Raw genomic sequence first — 7701 nt, forward strand, 5'->3', positions numbered from 1 at the left:
TGGGCGTGCGTGCGTCGCTGTGCCGTCAACGTGGGCGTGCGTGCGTCGCTGTGCCGTGAGGCTCTCCACTCTCCTGGGAAGATGCCTGGAAGGGGACAGCTGGGTCAAATGGAAGCTCTAGTTTCAGTGTGTGGAGGAATCTCCATACTGATTTCCATTGTGGTTGTACCAGCTTACACTCCCACCAATCATGGAGAAGCATTCTTTCTTCCTCAAGCCTCGCCAGCATTTGGTATTGGTTGATTTCTTGAACTCAAAGCCATTCTTCTGGAGTGAGATGGAATCTTAGTGCGGTCTTAATGTGCATTTCTTAAATGACCATTGATAGTAATGTTGAACTTTTTTTTTTTTTTTACGTGTTTGTTGTTTGTACCTTTTCATATGTGAAATATCAATTTCAGATGCTCATTTTTGGATTGGGTCTTTAAATTTGGGGTGCTGTTTTTTGAGTTATGTAGTCTAGATATCCTTTGAGGAGTAGCTGGTAAATTTTTTTCCCATTCTATGAGTTATCTCTTTACTGTTAGTGTTTTTGGTTTGTTGGTTTTGTTGTTGTGTTTACTGTGCACTTTTGTTGATTCTTGGTGTTCTTTTACAGTTGGGGTTCTGTTCAGAAAGACCTTAATTATGCCTGTAATTTATCTTTTAACAGGATAGGAGCTTTTGTTTTAAGGTTTAATCTTTGGCGTTAGGGAGGTGTCTCGGCATCTAAGTGCCTGCCTGGCAAGTGCAGGGACCTGGGATTGAACCCCAGTACCACATGCCGTGCCAGCGTGGGAACCCCAGGCACACTGTGCAGGCCACCAAAACCAGGTGTGGTAGTGCATGCCTGTAATCCCAGCGCAGGGAGGCCGTGACAGAAGGAGCACCATGAGTCTGAGCAGCGTAGTGAGATCCTGTACCAAATAAATAATTTTTTTAAATTTAAAAAATAATAATAGAAGTTTACATCTTTGAACCATTTTTAGTTTAGTATATGGTGGGAGATATGAGTCTAGATCTGCTGCATATGGAAAGGCAGTTTTCCCAGCTGCATTTGCGAAAGAGGCCGTCTTTCCTCCAGCGCTTGTTTTGGCCCCTTTGTCAAAGATCAGATGGCTGGGTGCATCTGGGTTGCTGCTGGGGTGGTGTCCTCTAGTCCATTGATCCATGTGTCTGTTTTGTGTGAGTATTTTTATCACTGTAGCTTTGCAATATAACTTGAAATCTGGGGTTGTGATGCCCCCTGCTTGTGACCGGGAGTGCTTCTGCTCATCTGGGAAACCTGTGTATCAGTATGGAAGTGTCGCCATTTTGGCAGCATTGGTTCTGTCCTCCCAGGAGCGGCATGTCTTTCCATTTCTAACCTCCTCTTGAATCCACTTCTTTAGAAAAACCCTCATCTTCAGGAGTGACTCAAAGACTAGAAATGGTGACTGCTGCGCTGTCGTTTCCCTCCCAGAGCAGGCTTGTGGACAGAGGCTCCTGCTCAGCCTCTGGGCACTGCCGTTTGCCCATTCTGCGTCCACGTATGCACCTCGGCGTGAGCTGCGTTCCCGAGCAAGGTGCCCAGCTCTGTGACCCAGCGCTGAGGTTGTCCGCAGTGGGAGTTGGTCTCTTTATTAAGTTGCCCCGAAATGCCAAGAACAAGGATGGAATCACGGGCTGCATTACTTTCTTGTCATTATTCTTGACTTTAATTTCTTCCTGGGCCTGATCGACATGTAGTATTAGTGAGGGAATTTCTTTTTCCCTTTTTCTGACAGCTCATAAATGTCTCAAACTGACAACATGGATTACACTGGTTTGCGTTCTGTTAGTCTCCAGTCTTAGACTGTGTGCCTGCGCATGTTCAGTTGCAGAGCAAAGTGTTGATCCCTCCTTATTATGAGCTGCTTGGGCTCTGGTCCCAATTGGTTTAGTCTGGTGCTATTAAAAATCTTGATGTGTTTAGCATATGACACTGATTCGGTGGAAACCAACACAGTAGTAATATCCTCACAATTGCATTGTAATTTATAGTGCTCCCAGGGGGTGACAGCCTTGGAATGCCTAACAGGGGAGAACTCCTGAAAGCAGAGGTCACGTGGGCTAACCACCACCAGAACTGGGCCACAAACCGGCACAGTTCCTCGGCCCAGCCCCCAGGTTCACCTCTCTTCCCTCCACAGAGCAGATTAAGCAGCTCTAGCTGCTGTGACTCTAAGAACAAACAAATACAGCCTCTTCGTTGTCTTTGGCATGAAATTAAAATTAAAAACAAGTCTGGATTCATTGGTAGCACTCTGTGCCCCTGTGCTCCACGTTAACCTGTCTCTTCTGACAGCAGGTGGGGTGAGCCAAGGGCCCCGAATTGTTTTCTTCCACCACAGATGCAGGACCCTGCCACTGCTGGGGAGAGCCCCGATGACGAGGGCTTCCCTGGGAATGACATTAAGCCCACAACTCTCACTGGGCACCAGGCCAACGGCACGCTTGCACGTAGCCATCTCATCAAAGCCCTGTGACACAAGTGCCATTGTCCCCCTTGTATAGTCAGAGAAACAGGAGCTCGAAGACCGTGTTCAGACTTACATAGCTGGTTACTGTCCGAGCCAGGAATCGTACGCGTTGTTCTGTCTGATTAAGGGCCTGTGCTGTAATACACAACGCTACAGTGCGGGCAGCTAAGAGCTGCTCAGCCCCACTTTCTTCCTAGTAAACACCTCTTTCTGCAGAGTGGCCCGGGTAGGCACTGTTGAGCAGTAGCAGCCCTTCTGCAGCCAAGGGCTGGGCCCGCTAACGTGGTTCTGTCTCTTCTTCGCTCCTCCAGGCCTTCTCAGCTGCTCTTCAAAATACTCATCACCATTAACCATGCTGGGATGGGACGTCACTCTGTAGCCCAGGTTGGCCCCAAGCTCCTGTGTGCAAGTGATCCTCCTGTCTGCCCCCTGCTTAGTTGGGACTATAGGCATGCACCAGTGTGTCCAGCTATTAATTTTTAAGTTTAATCCTAGGGCCAACCTGGCTTTTGGTTTGCATACTATAAAGTAAAGTATGGATATAGTTTTGTGGCAGTGAGTGGAAATAGTTTTGATTTTTCTAGCTATACAAATTTGCTAATTGGCCAGATTGGTTCTGTTACAAAAGCTCAGGGTGTAATTTACAGAGAAAGAATAGCCAGTAGGTGTGCGTTGGTCTGGCTGGGACCAAGTCTCCCCAGCGGGTGCTAACCAGCACGTCGGTGCCATCTTCCCTGCCCTCTCCGGGCTGTCGTCCCCCACAACGGATTCTGTGTGTATTCATAGAAGAACAGACCGAAGGGGCCTCCTAACAATGATCGGAACATCAAACCAGCCCCGGAAGAGCACAGCGTGTCGTGTCGGGGGCAGAGGCTGGGGGCAGGCCGTCCCCAGCGATTACATTCGGATTACCGCTTAATCTGCTTTGGTATTTGACCGCCAGCCTGCCCACCCTAGGCCACATTCGGAGGATATTGAGCACTTTCATCCCCAGGCACTTCAGCAGCTTTATAAATGACCCACTCCATTCCCGTCAGCCTCCTTGGGGATGGGCCCGGCAGCTGTTTAATAGCCACAGAGCAACGTTGCAGTGTTTTAGGGCAGAAAAGAAGAATCCTGCATCCAGTTTAAGCTGCAGGGAGTATTTAGGAAAGGGGAATGTAATTATCCGCATTGGAAGTGGGCCAGGCCGTGTAGCTTGGGGGAAAGAGGCCTTTAGGACCTCCACTTCCCAGCCCACCTGAAGGATGAGGCCTCTTGCCGCAGTGGCCCTCAGCTTGCTTCCTGCTGATTTAGGAAAGTGCCCCCAGGCGCACCTCCCTCCTGCTCCTGCTCCTGCTCCTGCCAGACTGTGCGAGGTCGCGGCCAGTGTCCTGCCCAAGGGCTGGCCCTGGCCCGGCCAGGAGGGGGCCGTCCCAGGAGCCGCCTGGTCCATTGCTTGGGTTTAGCACATAATCAGATCAGAGCGACGCAGGTGGAAGCCGTCTTCTGTTGCCGCAGGAGCTGTCCTTGGTTCAGGAACAAAGCTGGGGACAAGGAAAGGCAAAGCGTGGATCTCGCATGTGATATGTGCCCGTGTGGGTAGGAAAAACAGGAGCTGGCCAGAACCACCACTGGACCTGCCTCTCGAGGGCTGGAGGGGAAGCTGTCTTGCACAGTACAGCCAGCGAATTACTGAATTCCAAGGAAGCATGGAAAAGATGCAGCAACCAAGGACGCCACACTTGTGACCCAAGTGCCCCTTAAGGTCGGAAATGCTGAAGCAGCAGGTTGGCGTGCAAACCAGCCGTTCCCCGGACTAGAGGTGCAGCCAGGAGGCCCTGGGTGTCGCTGCCTCTTGGGACCACCCTGCCACAGAGTTCTAGACACCCAGTTTACGTCGATCCGTGATTACAGGGACAGCTCATGTCCCTGCCCGAGACACCTGCGTTTTCCTTATGATTAATACTTTTTCAGATAACCAAAGCTTTGCCTTTCTTATTTTTGTTTTTGTTTTTGTTTTTTTGGACACAGGGTCTCTCGATGTAGTTCAGGCCTACTTCGAACTCAAAGTGCTGGGATTAAAAGCATGCACCACTACACCCAGTTAGCTTTGCCTTTTAAAGGCCAAACTATAGAAAAAAAGAAATAGAGCTACTTAAATATTTTAAAATGTTATTTATGTTTGTTGAACAATTATAGACTATAGTTTTAGCCTTTCATTAATAATTGAAATTCTGGATTTCAGGTTAAGAAAACTGAATTTTAACTGTGGCCTTTGTAAATTGATCTCTTTGTTCGTTGGTACTTTTCCACCCTCTGTCTCCTGGAAGCAGTGGCGAGGGTTGAAGGTGAGCAGGCAGGGGAAGGGTGCTAGTTCTCATGTCTAAAGATAGGCATGGGGGAAAGATGCAAGCACTGGGCTAGGCGCTTCCTAAGGGAGCTTGCACCCTGCAGCCCTGCGGAGGTCATGTTCTCTTACAGAGCGACACCACCATATCGCTATATAGTAGCATTTGGCCTAGGTCCACGGGGGACCAAGGAGCCTGTGCGCCCACACGCCGCTGCGCACACGCTGTGCTGTCCCAAGTGCACGTGGAGTCCTGCCTTCCCCTGGAGATGTCCTCTGATAACTGTTGCCAATTTGCCTTTTGTCTTTCCTTTGTGGAACTGGGGGTTGAATCCAGGGCCTTCATACTGAACAATATCCCAGCTATTATTTATTGATTTATTTGTATTTTTAGGGAAGGGTCTACAGGGCGTTCAGGGTCTCACTACTAGATCAGACTTTGTACTGATTCTCCTGTTTACAGCCTCCCAAGAGCTGGGATTACAGGCTGCACCACCACGCCGTCACAGTTGCCATCTCAGTGCACCCTAGGGGCAGGGCTGGCATGGCAGGCCAGGGATTGAACCCCCTGCTCCTCCGCCTGCTTGCAGGCACTTAATCCGCTGAGCTATTTGGTGGACCCCATTTTTTATTTTTTGAGACAGGATCTCACCAAGTCTCCCTGAGCTGCCCAGGCTGCACTCTAACTTGTCCTGCCTCAGCTTCCTCCTGGAGTGTGCCGCAGCACCTGGCCTCCTGACTTGTTCTGCACATAGCTTTTTTTTCTTCCTTGCACTGCTAGAGATCAAACTTGGGGCTTCGCATACACTAAGCTACAGCCCTGCCGCACAGAGCATTTTATTCATGGGTCTAGTGAGGCTCCGCAGTGATCTGAGGTATGAGCAGGGCACACGGGCTCATCACAGTGTCCGCCACCTCTGAGCTGGGATTGTCACAGAGCTCCTCAGATCACTGGCTTCCAGTTAAGAAAAGAATTACAGTGAATGGGTTTGGATGTACATGTTCTTGGTCGCAGCCTATTAAGTATTTATGGGGGGGAGTTGTCTATAAAATATATTTTTTTTAAGTTTTTTTCTTAAATTTTATTTATGTGTGTGTGAGTGTGTGTGTGTGTGTGTGTGTGTGGCCAGCTCAGCCCACCAGGGGGCGGGGCTGGCTGGCATGTGGTGCTGGGGGATCGAACCGCGGTCCCTGTGCTGTGCTAAGCTTGTTCTAAGTAGGTGCTTTAGACCACTGAGCCATCTCACCAGCCCTATAAAATATATTTCTAAGTTTACTATTCCTTATTAAGTTTCTTTATAAACTTGAAAATGTTTTTCCAGAAATACTTTTTGCCCTAAATAATAAAATCATACTGCCAAATGTAGTGGCCTTTATTCAAGGGGATGTCTCAGTTTTGCAGCATGCCTTTGTGTGTAGCTTGCGTGCCTGCCTTCTAGCAGTGGTGCTGCTGTAGCCGCTCACATGGTCTAATGGCAGAGCCAAGGGCTGGCCTGGCACCGTCACTGCTGGTGTGCCCCACCCAGGGGAAGAGCCACACCTAGAAACAGCTGCCGCTGGATGAGGGCACTTTCTGCATGGTTCGGCACCGCCAGGGCAGTTGGGAGGGGGCTGTGCTTTGCAGACAGCCTCTCTCAAGTGGGCTGTGTAACAGCAGTTACCAGGACAGGACCAGGCAAGTTTCCTGGAAGTCCCAGCAGGATTGCCAGGTAATATCCACTGAACTACTGTAGTTTTTCAGTTTATAATTTTCTTAACATTTAAGGGACAACCTGCTTGGGCCCCCCTTCTGTCCTTCTCTCAGACAGAGGCTTTCGTTCCCCCAGTAAATATATTCTGCTGTTTTTTAAATGTATTTAGTACAGGATCTACAGGGCCTCACTGCGTAGATTGGACTCAGTGATTCTTCTGTTTTTAGTCTCCCAAGTGCTGGGATCATAGGCATGCACCGCCTCACCCAGTCTCATTTGCTGTCTCAGCATGCCCTGGGGGCAGGGTTGGCACAGCATGCGGGGGATAAAACCCCAGGCCCTGTGTCTACCTAAGCAGGCATTGTAATCTGCTGAGCTATCTGGCTGGCCCATGTTCTGCTCTAAAAAAAACAAAAACAAAAAAAAAAAAAAAACTTTGTGCCTTATGTTTTTAAATCTTATACAAGAACTGGGGAGATAGCTTAGTGGTCTAAGTACCTGCCTGGCAAGCACAGGGACTAGGGTTCAATCCCTGGTACCAAGTGCCATGCTGGCCCCATGCCCTGGAGGCTGAGACAAGAGGATTACTCTGAGTCTGAGCTTCGTAGTGAGACCCTAGACCAAATAAATAAAGATTAAAAAAATATAGAGACATTTGGAATTTTTAAAAAGAAAAATAATTTTCTGCATTATAAGTTTCCAAATATAAAATATCATTTTATATAAATTAATAGACCTTTTATAAATAGTACATTTCAAATGTGTGCCTAAGCTCTTTGGTTTGTTACTCATTCACTTCCGCAGTGCTGGGGACTGGGTCGAGGGCCTCGCGCACGCTAGGCAAGACCCCTGCCGCACAGCTGCCGCGCAGCCCAGGCTTTGCTTGCGGCATTGCTTCGGAGCTTTTGGGTGTTCAGGGGTTTTTGTTTTTGTTTTTTTTGCAGAATCAGGGATTGAACTCAGGCCCTTGCGCTTGCCAGGCGAGTGCTTATTCTACTGAGCTACCTTCCAGGCGCCTGAGCTTTTGTTTTTTAAAGCTAGATATACCATTACCAGAAATCACTCCCAGGCCTCAGCTCTCTCTTGCTTGAGCCTGCTGGTGAGGGTGTCCAGACCCCCCGGGGCTCCCGCCAGCTTCTCGGCTGAGAGAGCCCTGAGGGCAGGCCTGGAGCTGTCCGAGAAGGAGCTGCCCAGATGCCCT

The 7701-nt window shown here is 49.1% G+C and overlaps 1 protein-coding gene across 2 annotated transcripts in view; it reads left to right on the plus strand.

The window, feature by feature from the left end:
- Dpcd (deleted in primary ciliary dyskinesia homolog (mouse)) overlaps positions 1 to 7701 on the plus strand; it is a 23241-nt gene that overhangs the window by 7395 nt on the left and 8145 nt on the right. The gene's annotated exons all lie outside the window — the stretch shown is intronic.

The sequence above is a fragment of the Octodon degus genome, unplaced genomic scaffold (assembly GCF_000260255.1).
Source record: "Octodon degus isolate 3935 unplaced genomic scaffold, OctDeg1.0 scaffold00042, whole genome shotgun sequence".
Lineage (NCBI taxonomy): Eukaryota > Metazoa > Chordata > Mammalia > Rodentia > Octodontidae > Octodon > Octodon degus.